Source organism: Aquarana catesbeiana, linkage group LG01 (assembly GCF_042186555.1).
Source record: "Aquarana catesbeiana isolate 2022-GZ linkage group LG01, ASM4218655v1, whole genome shotgun sequence".
NCBI classification, from domain to species: domain Eukaryota; kingdom Metazoa; phylum Chordata; class Amphibia; order Anura; family Ranidae; genus Aquarana; species Aquarana catesbeiana.
The window spans coordinates 650,493,170-650,503,861 of NC_133324.1; positions in this window are offsets into that span (position 1 = coordinate 650,493,170).

Below are 10,692 nucleotides of genomic sequence, written 5' to 3' on the forward strand. Positions count from 1 at the left end.
TAGCTGCCTGACCGTGGTACTAATAGGATCAAATAGAACACCTGTAATTTTCTTCAGGTAGCTTTATATACTGTAACCAGACAAGCCTGCCTGTCAGTAGGAAGATAACAGGAACGGATCTAGCTGAACACTGTGAGCAGGACGCACTGTACTAAATGTAAATAGTCTAGCTGCCTGACCGTGGTACTAATAGGATCAAATAGAACACCTGTAATTTTCTTCAGGTAGCTTTATATACTGTAACCAGACAAGCCTGCCTGTCAGTAGGAATTTAACAGGAACGGATCTAGCTGAACACTGTGAGCAGGACGCACTGCACTAAATGTAAATAGTCTAGAAGATAACAGGAACGGATCTAGCTGAACACTGTGAGCAGGACGCACTGCACTAAATGTAAATAGTCTAGAAGATAACAGGAACGGATCTAGCTGAACACTGTGAGCAGGACGCACTGCACTAAATGTAAATAGCAGGAACGGATCTAGCTGAACACTGTGAGCAGGACGCACTGCACTAAATGTAAATAGTCTAGAAGATAACAGGAACGGATCTAGCTGAACACTGTGAGCAGGACGCACTGCACTAAATGTAAATAGCAGGAACGGCTCTAGCTGAACACTGTGAGCAGGACGCACTGCACTAAATGTAAATAGCAGGAACGGATCTAGCTGAACACTGTGAGCAGGACGCACTGCACTAAATGTAAATAGTCTAGAAGATAACAGGAACGGATCTAGCTGAACACTGTGAGCAGGACGCACTGCACTAAATGTAAATAGCAGGAACGGATCTAGCTGAACACTGTGAGCAGGACACACTGCACTAAATGTAAATAGCAGGAACGGATCTAGCTGAACACTGTGAGCAGGACGCACTGCACTAAATGTAAATAGCAGGAACGGATCTAGCTGAACACTGTGAGCAGGACGCACTGCACTAAATGTAAATAACAGGAACGGATCTAGCTGAACACTGTGAGCAGGACGCACTGCACTAAATGTAAATAGCAGGAACGGATCTAGCTGAACACTGTGAGCAGGACGCACTGCACTAAATGTAAATAGTCTAGAAGATAACAGGAACGGATCTAGCTGAACACTGTGAGCAGGACGCACTGCACTAAATGTAAATAGCAGGAACGGATCTAGCTGAACACTGTGAGCAGGACGCACTGCATTAAATGTAAATAGTCTAGATAGAAGATAACAGGAACGGATCTAGCTAAACTGAATACAGTGTATATATATATATGCAACACCTGGGATGCATATATATACACAATACACTGTAAGTGCAGCTAACTGACTGACTGTTCTGCCTAATCTATCTAACTCAAATCAAATGACACTGTCTCTCTCTCTCTCTATCTCTCAGCACACCGGAACACACACTACACAGGGCCGCCGTGCAGGCGGCCTTATATAGTGTGGGGTGTGTACTAAATCCCCTGAGCCATAATTGGCCAAAGCCACCCAGGCTCTTTGATCCTGTATGGACAGATCCTCCCCCTCCTGCAGGGTCTCTCTTGGCAAGACCAGATAAGACACAGTGAGGGTAGTAAAGCTGCACATGCTCAGTTTGGTCTCTATTGCTGGAGAGAACAGATCCTTGTTGAGGTGAGATTTTCAGGTCACATGGTACTGACATCACACATTTGGGTATGTATACAGATCCTAAATGACAGCCCAGTCCCACCCTCCTCCTCCTCCTCCATGCCCAGTAACTAAAAAAAGAACACAGGTATGTCACATCTTGATCGATGGATGATCTGCCTCCCATAACAGCATGAGGACACAGGCTGTAGTGGAAATCTCCTCCTACCTGAACACTGAGCACTCAGGCAAACCCTACAGTTTATCATGTGACCGTGGTATACAGATTAGCCAAAAAGGTATATAGTGGCAGTATTTTAATGTAAAAAGAAGATTTTTTAAGCTGTGGGCACTGCAGGGGGGGAATTCAAGGCTAAACCTACTAGGCTTAAAAATGCTCCCTAACCCACCCCTCCTAACATTGTTCTGACTAGCCTGTGTAAGTAATATACAGTATCTCACAAAAGTGAGTACACCCCTCACATCTTTGTAAATATTTTATTATATGTGACAACTCTGAATAAATGACACTTTGCTACAATGTAAGGTAGTGAGTGTACAGGTTGTATAACAGTGCCCCCTCAAAATAACAACACACAGCCTTTACTATCTAAACCGCTGGCAACAAAAGTGAGTACACCCCTAAGTGAAAATGTCCAAATTGGGCCCAATTAGCCATTTTCCCTCCCCAATGTCATGTGAATCATAAGTGTTACAAGGTGTGAATGGGGAGCAGGTGTGTTACATTTTGTATTATCGCTCTCACTCTCTCATACTGGTCACTGGAAGTTCAACATGGCACCTCATGGCACAGAACTCTCTAAGGAGCTGAAAAAAAAGAATTGTTGCTCTACATAAAGTTGGCCTAGGCTATAAGAAGATTGCCACGACCCTGAACCTGAGCTGCAGCATGGTGGTCAAGAACATACAGCGGTTTAACAGGACAGGTTCCACTCAGAACAGGCCTCACCAAAGAAGTTGAGTGCACATGCTCAGCGTTTATCCAGAGGTTGTCTTTGGGAAATGGACTTGTGAGTGCTGCCAGCATTGTTGTAGAGGTTGAAGGGGTGGGGGGGGGTTAGCCTGTCAGGGCTCAGACCATACGCTGCACGCTGCATCAAATTGGTCTGCATGGCTGTCGTCCCAGAAGGAAGACTCTTCTAAAGATGATGCACAAGAAAGCCCGCAAACAGTTTGCTGAAGACAAGCAGGATTACTGGAACCATGTCCTGTGGTCTGATGAGACCAAGATAAACTTATTTGGTTTAGATGATGTCAAATGTGTGTGGCGGCAACCAGGTGAGGAGTACAAAGACAAGTGTGTCTTTCTACAGTCAATCATGGTGGTGGGAGTGTCATGGTCTGGAGCTGCATGATTGCTGCTGGAACTGGGGAGCTACAGTTCACTGAAGGACCATAAAAGCCAACATGTACTGTGACATACTAAAGGAGAGCATGATCCCCTCCCTTCGGAGACTGGGCCACAGGGCAGTATTCCAACATAACGACCCCAAACACACCTCCAAGACGACCATTGTCTTGCTAAAGAAGCTGAGGGTAAAGGTGATGGACTGGCCAAGCATGTCTCCAGACCTAAACCCCATTGATCATCTGTGGGGCATCCTCAAATGGAAGGTGGAGGAGCACAAGGTCTCTAACATCCATCAGCTCAGTGATGTCGACATGGAGGAGTGGAAGAGGACTCCAGTGACAACCTGTGAAGCTCTGGTGAACTCCATACCCAAGAGGGTTAAGGCAGTAATGGAAAATAATGGTGACCACATAAAATATTGACACTTTGGACCCAATCAGGACATTTTCACTTAGGGGTGTACTCACTTTTGTTGCCAGCGGTTTAGATATCAATGGCTGTGTGTTGAGTTATTTTGAGAGGACAGCAAATTTACACTGTTATACAAGCTGTACACACACTACTTTACATTGTAGCAAAGTGTCATTTCTTCAGTGTTGTCATATGAAAAGATATAATAAAATATTTACAAACATGTAAGGGGTGTACTCACTTTTGTGAGATACTGTATGTGTCTAACCAGGATATGGTAGGCGTCAGCTATCGTCAGAGTATAGCCAGCTCTGTTGAAGACAAGAAGGGGGAGAAAAGGGAAGTGCCACCTCGGTGTAGAGATTAAAACATGCTTTATTAGCGCAAGGAATAGGAACACTTAGAGGATAAAAGTAGTTTTCAGGCTCATAAAAAAACAAGGAAGATGGGGGTGTTAAGCCTTAACATCTTTCCGGGTTCCCTGTCATTTGCCAGGCTGTGTAGATGGATAGAGGGTCTTCTGTGCACCCTGTGGCCACCAGGAAGCAGGAACCACAACCAGCGTGGAACGGGGCTGGAAATGACGTCACCGGAATGGAAGGAGCTGGAGCTCTGAGCGCGTAGCCTATTCTCTGCCTGCCTAGCCCGGCCGTATCCTGTTCTGGTAACGTCATTTTCACTTAGGGGTGTACTCACTTTTGTTACCAGCGGTTTAGACATTAATGGTTGTGTGTTGAGTTATTTTGAGGGGACAGAAAATTTACATTGTTATACAAACTGTACACTCACTTTTTTACATTGTAGCAAAGTGTAATTTCTTCAGTTTTGTCACATGAAAAGAGATAATAAAATATTCACGAAAATGTAAGGGGTGTGCTCACTTATGTGAGATACTGTATATATACTTACCTATTTTCAGCTCACTCTGGTCCAGACACATGTGTCAACTAACGGCCACTGCAGCAGAGAGGAAAGAGTGCTTGATGACGGCTGGGAATGCCTGGGAGTGGTGATGTCACCCATAGGCTCCCATTGCCTATCTGCTGTTAGGGGTCCCTCCTCTCTCCTGCAACCACCGCTGACTGGCACAGGAAAACTGGATCATGTGACCAGACCAGCAGCAGCCACAGTGAGTGAAATAGCTGTGGTAATGCAAGTTCTAGGAATGTACTCATTCTTTCACTGTATGTGTAAGAAATCTGAAATTCTGTGACTGCAGCCAATCAGGGAAGATCTGACACTGTCATTGACTATATCAGGATTTTCTGATTGGCTGTAGTTACAGAATGTCTGACTGGTAACACATACAATAAATGAATTAGTACCTTCCTGAAAATTGCAGGACCACAGCTATTTCACTTAGACCCCTTTCACACTGAGGCACTTTTCAGGCGTTTTTGCGCCAAAAAACGCCTATAAACTGCCTCTTCTGCAGCCCCAGTGTGAGAGCCTGAGTGCTTTCACACTAGGGTGGTGCGCTTGTAGGACAGGAAAAAAGTCCTGCAAGCAGTATCTTTGGGGCGGTGCGGGAACGGTGTATACACCGCTTCTCCACTGTCCTTGCCCATTTAAATAAATGGGTGCCACTTTCAAAGTGTTTTAAAAGTAGCGCTAAGTGGGTGCTTTTAACCCTTTCTGGGGGGTTAAAAGTGCCCCGCTAGTGGTGCCGAAGTGCTGCTAAAACTAGCAGCGCTTTACCGCTAACGCCCGCACTGCCCCAGTGTGAAAGGGGTCAAAGCAATTCTGTAAATTTCACTGATTCCAGTAATCAACCTGCAATCAAAATGGATCAAAATTCTGGCATTGCCAGATTAATTTTAGAAAGTTCCCAGGTATGGTAACCCTCCACTACTTTAAAATGAAAATGAAACTTTATGCTTTAGTTATGCTTTAACTAGCAATTTCAACAAATCATAAAAGGCTCAGAAAAAGAAGTGCCATTTATATACTGTATTTTAACAATTTCCTCATTTGATTTAAAGTATAACTGCAACACATTAAGCTGACAGTTAAAAATCTTACAGTTGTGGTGCATTAAAAAAAAAAATTGGTTATTGTATTCTGTGTATTGCATTGCAGGCAGTATTAGTGCCAGGACAAGGCCATTTCGTGCCAAACTGCACCCTCCCCCCACCTGGTGCAAACCGAGTCATCTTCTCCAGCTGGGATCCCACTCCCAGTTGCCATTGTACTTCCAACGGCATCACTGTGCAGCCCCTTGGTCTGACAATTGGATTTTACATGCACCTGAAAGTGTGCAGTGATGTTGTGGGACCTGTCTCCTTGCACTGATTGTGAATAATAGACTGGTCAGAGCCAAAATGAAAGGCAGGGTATGCATGTGATGAGCAGACCTGGGAGCTTTTGGAAGTTGGTAAACCTGAAATTGGGGCACAGCAAGGTGAGGGGCTAATAGCTTTACACAAAGCGTGCCGCAACCAAATGAAAGATACATGTAAGGAAGATCCAGTGCATTCCAATAAAAGAAAACCTGTACATGCACCTGTCTGATGGGTTTACCTGTGATCCGACCTGCTATGTTTGTCTTCCCATATATGATTCACCTTGCCTCTGACCCATCTCTGGATTCTTGTCTACCTGTTGTGACCTTGGCCTGTGTTTTGATTCTGCCTCCTGTCTTCTGATACGGTACATCACTGTCCAGCTGTTAACTGTCCTTGCTCTGTATTCTGACACTGCTCGCCTTACATTCCTGTACCTCACTGTCCAGCTGTTGCTGACCTTGGCCTGTATCCTGACGCTGTTCCTGCCTTCTAATTCGGTACTTCGCTGCATTTGGCTTGTGTCCTGGCATTGTTCCTGTCTTCTGATTTGGTGCTTCCATGTTTCTGCCTCTGGTCCTGACATGGTGGTCCACATCTGGCTACAAAGCTATCAAAGCAGAAAGTCAATCATTGGCAGTGGAGGCATTCCCCACCCCAGAGCCACATTTATACAAGGGGCACTATGTTCAGCTGTGGAGTGGGATATCCTTGGATTACCTATGATTGGCTGTTCGCTTTAACAGCTTCCTGGTGGGGTAGCTCAGGCGGGTTCGGGCTTGTGTCTGAACACACACATGAGCTCATCCCTGCACAACATGCGTTGCAGTACACAGCAGAAAGGTCAGTGTCAAATGATGTTTTCTAAGTATTTTAAGCCAAATGTGTTTGAAGTGTGTTGTTTTTTTATTATATACACTGCAAGAGCTTTTGGGTTTGATTGTATTTCTTTAAAACTAACCTATATGGCCATGCCCACTTTTCATTGGCTACGCCCACTTTATCTTAGCGTGCTATGTGCGATGTACTCCATGCCTTTCCAAATCATCCCTCTTTGTCAAGTTCAAAATTTGGGAAGTATGCTCAGTTTTCTTCAAATAACCGGTCTGGTCAAAGTGCCTGCCCGCTCCCTGCCTGTCCATTCACACCTTTTCTGCTTTCTGCAGCACATGAACTTTCTGGGGGAGGGAGGCCCTGTCTGGCAACACTGATTATCTTTCAACACCTAGTAACCAATCTCACACCTGCCCAAGCACTCTTTTACTGCTGAACCAGTCATCAACTCCATCTTTCTACAGTGACAAAGAGCTAGCCTATCACATATCCCTTTCCCCCCCAGTTTCGACCTGTGGGTAGGAAAACACACCAGCAATAACCAACCTTTCTCAACCTCACCATTTCCTCATTAGAACCCTAACCCTCAGGTCCATTTTTGGGACCTTTTTGCCATCTATTGCTATTATAGGTACTCTCCTGCCATGTCCGAGTCCTATCCTATCTAAAGCCTCATACACTTGGTTCGATTGTCGTAGGACCGAGCGCCTGATTTTTGTCAAAAGCGCATGTGCAGGATTTTGTCTAGCATACTAACTATCCGCAAGTTGTCATTCGAAAAAACACGAACGTAAAGACGTACTACAAGAGTGTAATGAGGAAGTTCATTTCTCGAGCGCCACCCTTTGGGCTCCTGCTAATTTAGTGGTAGTAGAAGTTTGGTGAGCGTTGATTCGCAATTTTCAGATCGTTCCTGATCTTCAAATGACAGTTTGGGAGTAGGCAGTTACATTAAAAACAATACAATGGAAAATTAACAAGGGACACCAACATAGTTGTATCTTTGATCTTAAAAACTCAGGTATAATGGTGTTGTGGTAACTTCCCCAAAAAATCAAACAACAACCATAATATGAATTATATCACTACAAAACAAATGCCTTTTAACCGCTTGCCGACCAGCCGCTGCAGTTGTACTGCGGCAACATGGCTCAGCTGCGTGAATCACCGTTATGTTACTTCGCTTTCTCTGGTGGCCACTAGGGGCGCACGCCTGCAGCTCGCACGTGCCCGCAGCTCGCCCCCGGAGCCTATGTGAGTGCGATCACTTGGAACACGGCGAGAACTGGGATCTCTGTGTGTAAACACAGAGATCCCGGTTCTCTGAGGGGAGAAGAGACAGATCGTCTGTTCATACAAGTATGAACAGCGATCTGTCATCTCCCCTAGTCAGTCCCCTCCCCCCTTCAGTTAGAACACACACTAGAGAACACAATTAACGCCTTGATCGCCCCCTAGTGTTAACCCCTTCACTGCCAGTGACATTTTTACAGTAATGAATGCATTTTTTTTAGCACTGATCGCTGTATTAATGCCAATGGTCCCAAAAATGTGTCAAAATTGTCTGATGTGTCCACCATAATGTCGCAGTCACAATAAAAATCGCAGATCGCTGCCATTACTAGTAAAAAAAAAATAATAATAATAAAAATGCTATAAATCTATCCCCTATTTTGTAGATGCTATAACTTTTGCACAAACCAATCAATATACGCTTATTGTGATTTTTATTACCAAAAATATGTTAAAATACGTTTGGCATAACTACATTAGTATCACCAGCAAAGTAGCTTCATTATTATCCCATTAAAGAAGATGAGAATGTAGGCTGCATTTCGACATTTCATCAATTGCCGCATCACGAATGTTAATTGTAGATTACGAACTCTTCCGGGTCGTTCCTTGATTTGTGTTTGTACTTTGGACTTTTGTGTGACGATTTTTGTACTGACCATTTGAAAATCGGACGTTGAGTTGTACTAGTCTGCTCATCCAGATTTTGTCTTACAAGAAATGAAAATCGGATGTTGAAAGGAGCATACGAATGGTAAGAATTTCGGACGACAGGCTGTCGAACGACATTTCCCTTCCCGAAATTCGCAGCGTGTGTACGGGCTTTAAAGCAGCCCACCAATTTAGTCTATATAACTTCTCACTAGGATGATTTGTCTTGTGTCTTTTAAATGTAGTCAGCTTTACTAGTGACAAAGCCAACATGACTGTTAAAACGTGAGCTCGTCAGTATGCCACCTAAGGTACCCGCCATCTTTTCCTACACCTGGTCTGCCATGATATTTTAAGAGACACAGTATAGTCTTCTAACGGGTACTTTTCCGAGAGCGATATCTGCCATTTTTATTTGTGGTCCTACCAGCCATGTCACCATCAAGGCATTTACTAAAGTTGGCCATACACTATTAGAATTTCCTTTGAAATCTTTTATTTTAAGAACACATGTTCAATGTTCTAATAGTTAGTGAGGTCAAATCAATGTTCATTTTCAACCACATTGATGAGAAAATTCAAAGGAGCAGAATGGAAAATATTTCTTGAACAAACTAATTTCTAACAGTATATGTAGTTTTCCTTTAGGTAAGTACTTATATTCCAAAATCGAATGTTAAAAGCAAACAAAAATTTGAAGTACAATTGAATGACATTTGTCAAGCCATCGAATATACTGAGAGTTTTCATAAAAATGTTTGTTTGAATTTTTGTTCGAAAAACTACTAGAACCTCCTCTTCTGTGGTTCTCACCAGCGCTCTTGACTCCTCCTTCCTTCCGAGTTTCCCCATAGCAAGCTGCTTACTATGGGGGCACTTATGCAGGTGTGATGCCGAGCCAGGCTGTGTGTCTATAGGCACACACAACGTGGCTTGGCCCCACCCCCTGTTACTTTTTCTCCTCACTCATCGGTTCCCACTGCTGCATCTGTGTCCTGTGAGAAGAGAGAGAGAGCAGTGCTGTTGCTCTCAAGCACAGTGCTGGATCAAGATAGGACTCTAGGTAAGAATCTGGAGGGGAGCTGATCATGGCGTCGGTTGGAGAGAATCCTGTGACGTCACCATGCACCAGCTGGTAGCCTGATAGTTTAGCGCTGTGTGCTGTCTATATTTCTGTGCCATGCATGAGAAAATCTTTAGAATAAACACCGTGATTTACTGCACCATAAAGTTCTTCTTCTTTCTTTTTCAATACATCATTTAAAACATCCATCGGAGGAGTCTGTATATGAAGTTAAAAGGCAAGTGGTATATATATATATATATATATATATATATATATATATATATATAAAATGTATCCTGCCAATCACTATGGAAGTGATTCGTCATCCTCAATAAGCAGATCAGGTGGAACATCACAGTTGATCGCTGCTGTTGCCGGAGTATGCTGAATAATTACCCCCTCTTGTTATCTCCACTGTGGGGGAGCTGCTGAGAGATCATCTGGAGCGGATCGGTTGAAAATCATCACAGTGTATGGTTGATACAAGTGGATTTTGACCCTTATAATTTGGGGTCTATCAGATACGGTAAGAGGCCATCTGGCTCCGCTTTTGTATATCTCCTCTCCAGATTTGAAGCATCTGATCAGATGTTGCTGAGTGTGAAAGGCGGCACAATTAGTTTTTTCACTTTTGCCAGTTTTTTCATTTTGTCACTTTGTTTCAGTTTGGACAATTTGACACATTAATATAAACATTTTTGTGAACACCTTATTCATTTATTTTATTCACAATCCTTTGATATTTCACTTGTGTTGTTTTTATATATTATTACTAATAATGTTTTAATGATTTATTTATTTTAGATTCATTTAACATACAAATGTTTTATTTACTGTGTTTATTTAGTTTGCGCATCTCTTTTGTGTTATATTGATTGAATGAGTTGTCATATGTAGATTGATTTTTCCTATTAAAGGAGATCAATCAGAAAAGAAATTGATCATTTATCAAAGCGTGTATGTCCACCATTAGGGTTTAAAGTGTATTTTCTGTGCGTGGGTGGTTTCTGAAAGTGCATAAGCAGTGCTGGATTAGAAAAAAAACATTGACAATAGTCCTGTTTTAATGCTGCTTAAAATATAGTACATATTTTCCAGTGCTATTGTGTTCGCAAGAAGATATTATTTTGATTTTTTTCAATGGCTGTCATACACAATATATTCCACTAGATGGTACCCTTGTATAAATAC